Below are 9,686 nucleotides of genomic sequence, written 5' to 3'. Positions count from 1 at the left end.
GACATAGAGAGGGATAAGGCTAGAAATGTAAATTGGATATCAGTTCTCAAGTTAGGCAGTGTGAATTAAGATACTGAAGATTTCATAGGAAGTAATGATCTAAAGGTTCTACAGGAAAATTAAGCTTGTGGTAATATAGTGAATAATTGAAGTGGTAGATATTAGTAGTTATGAGAGAGAGGAATGTAAAAAATAACTATCAGAAGGAATAGTCTTGGCATGAGGCAATATAGGCTGGACTTAGGATGGGGATAGAAATAAAAAGGTTGGAATAGAAATCACAAGTCCATGCAAACAGACTGGAAGTTGAGAAATAAAAAGGGAAGATTTTGGAGCTTCCGAGTTTGATACCATTAACAGCAACTGGATCAGGAGAAAGATCTAGTTTAGGAAAGATATGAGTTCAGTTATAGATTGCCGAGTCTGAGGTCTCAGAGGCAGAGCAGGTAGATTGAAAAATGAGGTTAGTGCATAGGATAGAAGGAGAGAAGGTATCAAGACTAAGGACAGAATATCTCCACTTAGGAGAAGAAAAGAAAAGAAACAATAACTCCAATCACTTATTATTACAAAAAGGGGATACGGAATCATTTTAAGAACAAAATATTCAAGGGGACATAAAACTGTATCATCAGTTCCAGATCTAATCCAAGTCAGAAGTCACTGGAGGGAAGACACATCCAAACAAAAACTGTTTGGACTCCAGGAAGACAAGGAGTGCATAGTATGATCTCAGATATCTTGAGAGCACTTTAAACTATACTAGAAGAAAGTAGGAGAGTTTACGCTAAAGTCTGGAATCAAATATATAGTCAGGAGAAGGAAGTAATCTAGAACCTCAAATAAATATGTTCAGTACAAAGACGCCTGCCATCACTACACAGATGAGTTATAGGACCAACAATCTCTATATTCTGTTTATCCTTACAACTTTCTAAAATTTAATAAATAAAAGGATGCTATGAATTACTGATCACTTAAAAAATATATTAGAAGTAGCACAGCATAGTGTGTTTGGAGAATTGGTCTCAGAACCAATCCATGAAGTCTTGGTTTCTATGCAGACTGGCTATGTTATGTATCTTGAGTCACTTAACACTCAAGTGTTCTAAATCAGGGGTATCAAATTCAAGTCAGGATCCCCCCAGCCCACATAGTGACTCAGAAAACCACACATTAAGATTATCCATGTGGTATTGTATATTTATTTATTTATTAAATATTTCCCAATTGCAGTTTTTTCTGGCCTCGTGTAGGAGTTTTGCCAGCCTTGCAGTGTGATACTTCTGTTCTAAGCAACTCTTTAAGTACCAATATTTCTTGATAGAGAGAATTCCCTATAAAAAAAAGTTATAATTCAGTTTCTAACCTTATTTTTTTAACATAAAGGAATAATATATTTTATTTATTTTTATTAAAACTTTTTATTTTCCAAAACATATGCATGGATAATTTTCCACATTCACCCTTGCAAAACCTTGCATCCCCAAATTTTTCCCTCCCTTCCCCCAACTCCCTCCCCGAGATAGCAAATGACCCAATATATGTTAAACATGTACAACTCTTCTATGCATATTTCCACAATTATCATGCTATACAAGAAAAATCAGCTAAAAAAAGAAAAAAATGAGAAAGAAAACAAAATACAAGCAAACAACAAAAAGGGTAAAAATACTATGTTATGGTCCACACTCAGTCCCCATAGTCCTTTCTCTGGGTTCAGATGGCTCTCTTCATCACAAGATCATTGGAATTGGCCTGAATCTTCTCATTGTTCAAAAGAGCCACATCCATCAGAATTAATCATCATATAATCTTGCTGTTGCCCTGTACAATGATCTCCTAGTTCTGCTCACTTCACTTAGTATTAGTTTAGATAAAATCATCCTGCTGATTGTTTCTTTAACAGAACAATAATATTCCATAACATTCATTTACCATAATTTATTCAGCCATTCTCCAATTGATGGGTATCCACTCAGTTTCCAATTTCTTGCCACTACAAAAAGGGCTGCCACAAACATTTTTGGACATGTGGATCCTTTTCCCTCCTTTATGATCTTTTTGGGATACAAGTTCAGTAGAAACACTGCTGGAACAAAGGGTATGGACAGTCTAATCTTATTTTTTAAAAAATTATACTATTATTTTCAGATTATTAGTCAATCACAAATACAATTCACCCAACAATTCCCTTATTCTTATTAAGGAAAATCAGGGCTAAATGATGAGATATGTAGTTTCAATTTAGTTGGAAGAAAAGAAGCAATAGTCCCACTATATTTTGCTCTTGTTAGACTTGTCAGGAGTATTATGTGATTCTTATTTTTTTTCTCCTTAGTATTTTATTTTTTTTAATGTATGTAAAGATAGTTTTCAACATTCATTTTTGTAAAACTGTGTTCCAAATTTTTCTTCTTCCCTCCTAAGACAGCAAGCAATTTACAGTTTAAACATATTTCCATATTTGTCATATTGTGCAAGAAAAATCAGATCAAAAGAAAAAAAACCACAAGAAAAACAAAAAGATGAAACTATTATGCTTTGATTCACATTCATTCTTTCTTTCTCGATGCAGATGTTCTTTCCATTACAAGTCTATTGGAATTGCCTTGAATCACTGCATTGTTGAGAAGAGCCATGTCCATTAGAATTGATCATCACATAATCTTGTTGCATACAATATTTGTTCTCTTGGTTCCACTCACTTCACTTAGCATCAGGTCATGTAAGTCTCTCCAGGAATCTCTCTGAAATCATCCTGCTGATCAGTTTTTATAGAACAATAATATTCCATAACATTCACATACCAGAACTTATTCAGCCATTCCCCAACTGATGGGCATCCATCCAGTTTCTAGTTCCTTGCCATTAAAAAGGGCTGCTATTATGTGACTCTTTTAGAGGGAGACATTAACAAACAGTTCACCCAGGAAGAGCACCACAATGGTGAGAGGGCTACATAAAGGAAATAGGGGACTTTAACAATGAAGAACAAAAGACTGAGGAAAAAGAATGACATGTCTTCAAACAATTGAAGAGTCCAAGATCCAGAGCAGAGAATTAGAACTTAGATGTAAAAGTTACAGAAAAATGGGAAGTTTTTCTTTATGTTAAGTCAAAATCTATTTCTCTATAATTTCTATACCTTTGTTCCTGTTGTCTATTCTGGACCTTGGACCCTTCAGCTGTTTGAAGACTGGCATCATTCTTTTCCAATCTTTCCTACCAGAAATTCTCAAAAATAGAATAAATTGCCGGTGATCTTTAGTAGTGAGTGTCCCATCATTAGAGATGTTCAATCAGAGGCTGGGAATAAACACACTTATGATATTGCTGATTAGATTGATGAGGTCTAGATTTGGGGTATCTAAATGAAATTAGAGTTTAGTTGAGGTCTAGTGGCAGGTTTGGGGTACACGGAGTCAAACAGAGCTCCCCTGCAACCCCCTTGGATTTGGCGCAAGGATACAGCAGTAAATGAGGTCTAGTAGCAGCGTTAGTCCCCAATAAAGGCATTTATTGGCCTGAGAGCTAGATTGATAAAAGAGGTTTATTATTGGGTTTGGAATTAAGGAGATAGGTGAAGGTAGAGATAAGGAGGGCATCGGACAGAGGGTCCAGTGGACAGAGGGTCTTCACATGGCTAGCATGTTTGGGATCTCTGCAAAGAGGGGGTCCCAGTGTGTCCCTTTTATAATGAGATTTAGCTCGAGGGGCTTTTGGGTGTAGCCCCAAAGTTGGCTCAGATCTGGATGGGGGCTGGGACAGGCTCTGATCTTCTATTGGAATACAAAGGGACTTTGTGGATTTGTGTAGGATTTGTGAGTTAAAGGGTAATTACATTAACTAGGAGGGGGTGGGAATCTAGAAAGGAATCTTTCCCACATCAAGATGACCTCCATGGCCCTTTAAAATTTGAGGATCCTATTTGAGGTGAGTATTCTTATTTTTTAAACAGTATTTTCTTTTTCCAAAAATATATAGAGATAGTTTTCAACATTCTTTTTTGTAAGACTTTATATTCCAGATTTCTCTTCTTCCCTTCCTTATCTTCTCCCTCTCCAAGACAGTAGGCAATCTGATGTAGGTTAAATATGTGCAATCCTTTTAAACATATTTCCAAATCTGTCATGTTGTATAAAAAAAAATCAGATCAAAAGGGGAAAAAACCATGAGAAGGGGGGGGGGGGGGAGGGAGAAGCAAACAATAATTAAAAAAAAAAAAAGATGAAAACACTATGCTTTGATCCCCATTCAGTCGCCATAGTTCTCCCTCTAGATACAGATGGCATTTTTCATCCCAAGTCTAATGGAATTGCCTTGAATCATAAAACTGGTATTTTCAACCTCTTGATACACAATGAGCATTTGGATAACTCAAAAGGCACTGGCTTAAAGTTGTCTTAATGATATAAACAGGGCCTTACCTGCCTTATGTACCTAGGAGACAAATTGCTATAATTTGAAGAGCTTGGGGAATGTATTTTACCTCTCCCAGCAATCACTAACAAAAAGTCTAATCTACAGAATTGTGGTTTTAGAACAGACATTAGTGGTCAGCTAGTTTAATCCCTTCATTTTACAGATAAGGAAACTGAAGCCCAGAGTAGAGAAAACATCTTCCCCAAAGTCATACAAAAGTTAAATAGCAGAGCATGGAATCAAACCCATTTTAATTCCAAGACAATATTCTTCTCTCCTACACCACTCTGCCTCCCTGGAATCTGAAATCCAATTGTTAGGTGTTCCTTGAGGAAAAAAACAACCCTCCCTACTTCCCCCTATCCCCCCCAAAAAAAACAAAAACAAAAACAGAGCAAAGAGTATGAAGAGGTGAGACATTTTTCAGTCTTGTTTAGGGCCTCCTCTTCCACCAAAGGATCATTTGCATCTAGCGCCCCCCCCCCCCCCCCCCCCCGTAGTTCACCTGTCAAAATTCAGAGAAAAGAACACATTCTACATTTACTGCTTGAACTGCACTGGTCTTTTTGTTCTTCATGTAATCAAAATTCATCTTGTGATCATAACTAAGTATCAAAAATGTTATAATATGAATTGAGACAGAGTGAGAAAATAAAGGAACAAGCTAAGACATTAATGTATCCTAGGAACAGACAGAAAGCAAGACTTTAAGACAATAGTTTGACAAATCAAAGATCCAGCAGGGCCTGAACTTGGAAATTCAATAGTTCACCCTTTCAGTGACTGGCATATAGTAAGTGCTTAATAAATATTGATTAATGACTTTATTCCTCATAGAAAAATCTTTGGGATAGGATTCATAAGCAGAAAAAAGAGCCTTTGAGTCTAAATTTATCACCTAGCAACATCTCAGGGAACAATGTACTCATTTTAATTCAATTAGTTAAATCCAGCGATAAGGATCTACTGACAGCTGCAACTGGGCATTCTATGACTAGTTCTTTAAGCCATCATTTAGTTGAAAAAAGGACCTAAAGATATGCTAACTGTACACTAAATGCCAAGACAAGGGTGTCTCAGCTAAGCTAGGACTCAGCTAGATGCTTGTTGGTCCCTCTTAGCTCTAACTTTGTTTCCTACCATATCTGGCACACCTTTCCTGTGAGCCTTTACTCATTCTTAGGAAGCATCTCCTTCCTATATGTCCTATAGGACTGATAATTCCAAGACTCTGAAGGTGTAATGCTGGAGAAACTGAGCAAGATAGAGATTAGAGAATATTTAATAATTTGTTTAATGGAGAGATTTACTGGGACCAAATGGATCCATGGTTTGGTCCCAGGGCTGAATGAAATTATCGTTTCCAAGAATCCAGCAGTAAATGTCCCATACAAGATTCTTTTATAGAGTAACAAGAAGGATGACATAATGGGGGAGGAACCTAGGATGAGGAAAATATAATGGAGACAGACACCAACGATGACATAATGGGAGGTCCTAGAGAAGCTCCTAATATTCTAATGATATCTAAAATGGATAAAGACCTTTATCCCATCAAATATTAAGAAGGAATAAGTATAGCCTAAGGCCTAAGACTTAAGACTTTTATCCTATCAAACATTAAGAGGGAATGGTTATAACCTGAGGCAGAGTAACTAAATAGGACAATTAGGGAAACTGGGTCAGGACATTAAAAAGCAACTGAGGCACAACAAAGATAGGGAGTAGCAGGCTCCAATTTTCTAAACACCTTCTATCTTCAAAGCATTCTTATCACAAATTGGCTGCTATTCACAGAAAACTTGTCTAACTTATATAGCCATACATCAATATATTGTGAATCAAACTTTCTATTGCTTCATCTATTCTGGAAACCATTTTATAATTGTGTCAAAAAGTTATATATGCACGTCTATATACACATAGAGACATATACATACATATATATGTACACACACACACACACACACACACACACATATATATACATTCATGCATATGTAATCTCCTTTGTATATAAAACTTAAATCAAATCAAAACTTTTACAGGAACAAAAAAATGAACACAATATGGATGATTATCATCTAAGGAACAGCAAAACAAAATTGTGAAATGAATGTATAGGTACATTATTAGGCCATAAGAATTCAGAGGGAGCAGCTAGGTGGAGCAGTGGAAAGAGCACTGAGCCTGAAGTCAGGAGAATCTGAGTTCAAATCCAGCTTCAGTGGTTCAGTTTCTCCGGCATTACACTGATACAGGGTTCATGAACGCTGACAGTAATTCTGGCAACAGCACTACTGAATTTCCTTCCATTTGTGCTCAATGCTGATATATAACTAACCCCTCTTTTTACTGGTGTTCTCTCAAAAAAAGAAAAATAAGTCAGCATATTGATATAGGGAAGTGTAATCAACCTGAAATCCCAATGAGATCTCAGGCAGACTTCCACCGATGCCTAGACTGAGAAGCCAACAGACTTTTTTCTCAAATTACTGTTATTAAAATAAAAATGAGAGTAAATGGGAAAGTCAGTGTATACTGTAGTTTCAAGAAAGATATGTGTTGACATATAATGTTCCATAGCAATGAGGTAGCTAGGATTATTTAATCTTAACCATTCGTTTTATACATGAGGAAATTATTGTTGTTCATTTATTTTAATTGTATCTGACTCTTTATGACCCCATTTGGGGTTTTCTGAATTGGTTTGTCTTTTCCTTCTCCAGCTTATTTTACAGATGAGGAAACTGAGGCAAACAGGGTTAAGTGACTTGTCCAAGGTCACATAGCTAGAAAGTATGAAGTGTTGGATTTAAGGTCAGATTTAAACTCAGGAATGTAAGTCCGCCCATAGAAACTAAGGTATTTAAGATTACATAGAAAGTGACAGAACCAGAACTTGGCTTTCTTATTTCCATTTATAATCACATGTTGTAATACTCATTGTACTCTACCATATCTGTCCCTTTGGTCTGATATAAGGCATAAAAACTGGATTCTATAATTCTGGAGGACAAGACCCAATGGAGGCAAGTTTCATTTATTATTATGAGGTCTCCTATTTGGAAGAAATAGCTGAAGTCAGGAAAAATCCTAGCAACCATCAAGGGAAGTCAGTTTGTCTAAGAGGTCAGTAAAACCAATACCAGTAATATTGGTCTTTTATGGCAGCTATAAAATACTCATCTGAGTAGGCAAATGTGGATTTCCTTTTAATCCTAACAAAAGGAGGCAAAGACATAATGGTGAATAAGAAAGTAAATCATTCCCACCTTTTTAAATTCCTTTTCATGACCTGAATTTTGTATAATTATAAAAACCAAACTTAGCCTGGAAGAGTTGAAAAAACAGACAATTCTTTTCTCTTGAAAAAAGTGGGGAATCATACGTGTAAAAAATGCTAGATATGCTGCAAACCATGATTAACATGTTGTTTGGTCTTGTTGAACTGACTTTTTTTTTCTGCCTCTCTTAAAATCTGACATAAGGAATATTACCCAATGTATGGGGAAGGGGATATATAAATATTAAAGAAAAAAAGATACAAATGCAAAAGTTAACAATTAAAAATTTTCTTTTAAAACGTCCTTTTTGTAAAAGAAAGAACTAATAAAATTTTAGATCTACCATCCTTATTAGATTAATCTGAGAAAAGAAGCAAGAGTGTAAATAAAGTATATAAGATATTTTATTTATCATGTAAATGCTTGTTGATTTCTATATATATGCAGAAGAAATCTTCAAAGATGGCAATTAGAGACTAATTGCTTCTTACCACAAAAGAGAGTCTGCTACTGTTCTGATAAAAGCCCAACACCAATTAAAATGGGTTTAATTTTAAGTGCTGAGCACAAACGGAAGGAAATTCAGTAGTGTTGCTGCCAGAATACCCTTCAACTTAGCCCACTTGTTTCCAGGCTTGGCAAAACAAATGGTCATAATTAGAGATTCCACTGTTCTTGGCAGAGATTGATATCCTGGGTGGTTCTGAAGAAAGCAACATAGGCTCAAACCATTCTATTCCAAAATAAATATTTATGTAATAACGTGTAACCTTGTCCTACATAGACTATATTCATGTGGGACACAGTTTCAATATTTAGCAAAATATGAGATGGAATAAAGATGGGATAAGGCCTGATCCTGAGTGGCAAGGGAATATTTTTCAGAAATAAAGTGTTTTTTGGAAAAAAAAAAAAAAAAAGATGCCAATCAACTAGGGAATGGATGAACCAAGTGTGGTGTTGGATAAATAAGATGTGTAAGTGAATAAACAAAATAAATATAATGGAATATTACTGTGCTATTAAAAAATTGATGACTATGATGAATAGAGAAGTATGGAAAGATTTGCCTGAACTGATGCAAAGAGAAATAAGAGGCAAGAAAACAACATGTAACAGTTTCAGTAGAACAACCACCACAAAACAATCAAAAATGAACACTGAGAAATTTAAAAAACCAAGGTTGGCCTCCCACACACAAACACACAAAAATCCTTTGCAAATATTGGAAAAGGGTGGGGCGGGGTCCTTTGGATATGGAACATTATATTTATGGTCAGATTTTTTTTTAATGTATTGATTAGATTTTTTTTATTTTTTTCCCCCTCTTCTAACCTTCTTTCTTTTGAAGAAATTATTTTTTTATAAGGGATGATCAAGGGGAAAGGGTGAGAGAAAGAAGAAAGGATACAAAGGGAAATTTAAGTGTAAACAAAAGATATAAAATGAAAATGTTTTTTTTAAAAAGACTATTTTCCTCTAAAATACGCCTTCTAAAGATCAGAAGATCATAGATTTAAAGCAAAAGAGGAATCTTGAAGGTTAACTGATCAATTCTGTTCCCACTCCCACTTTTTTCTTAGCCAAGGAAACTTGAGTTCCAACATGGCTTGCTCAAGGTTACACAGATAGCAGGGAATAAAAAATGGGATTTTTAACCCAGTTCTCTCTACTGCACTAAGCTGCTTCCCTTAAGGAAGAAAGTCTTTTGCAAATGAGCAATTCTTTTTTGTAAGGACTTCATCTCTATAGCAGCAAAGCCCTCTAGTAATAGTTCTCCTGAGAACTCTTCTTATTTATCCAATCCAATCTCAATTTAACTCTTGTTTATAACTCTTATCACAATCTGAAACAGACCATGCAATCAGATAGTCAATAAATAATTGACTGAGTGCCTGTGTGCTAAGCACTATGTGCTAAGTACTAAGGATACCCCCCCCCAAAAAAAAAATCACAAAAAGGTCCCTGCTCTCA

At 35.6% G+C, this 9,686-nt stretch overlaps 1 protein-coding gene across 2 annotated transcripts in view; it reads right to left on the bottom strand.

The window, feature by feature from the left end:
• The window catches only part of C1H7orf50 (chromosome 1 C7orf50 homolog), a 360,775-nt gene that overhangs the window by 266,820 nt on the left and 84,269 nt on the right, over positions 1 to 9,686 (bottom strand). The window lies entirely within an intron of this gene.

This window comes from Antechinus flavipes, chromosome 1, assembly GCF_016432865.1.
Source record: "Antechinus flavipes isolate AdamAnt ecotype Samford, QLD, Australia chromosome 1, AdamAnt_v2, whole genome shotgun sequence".
NCBI lineage: Eukaryota > Metazoa > Chordata > Mammalia > Dasyuromorphia > Dasyuridae > Antechinus > Antechinus flavipes.
Note: the sequence above shows the minus strand (reverse complement) of the source record. Positions and strands in the feature narration are given on the sequence as shown.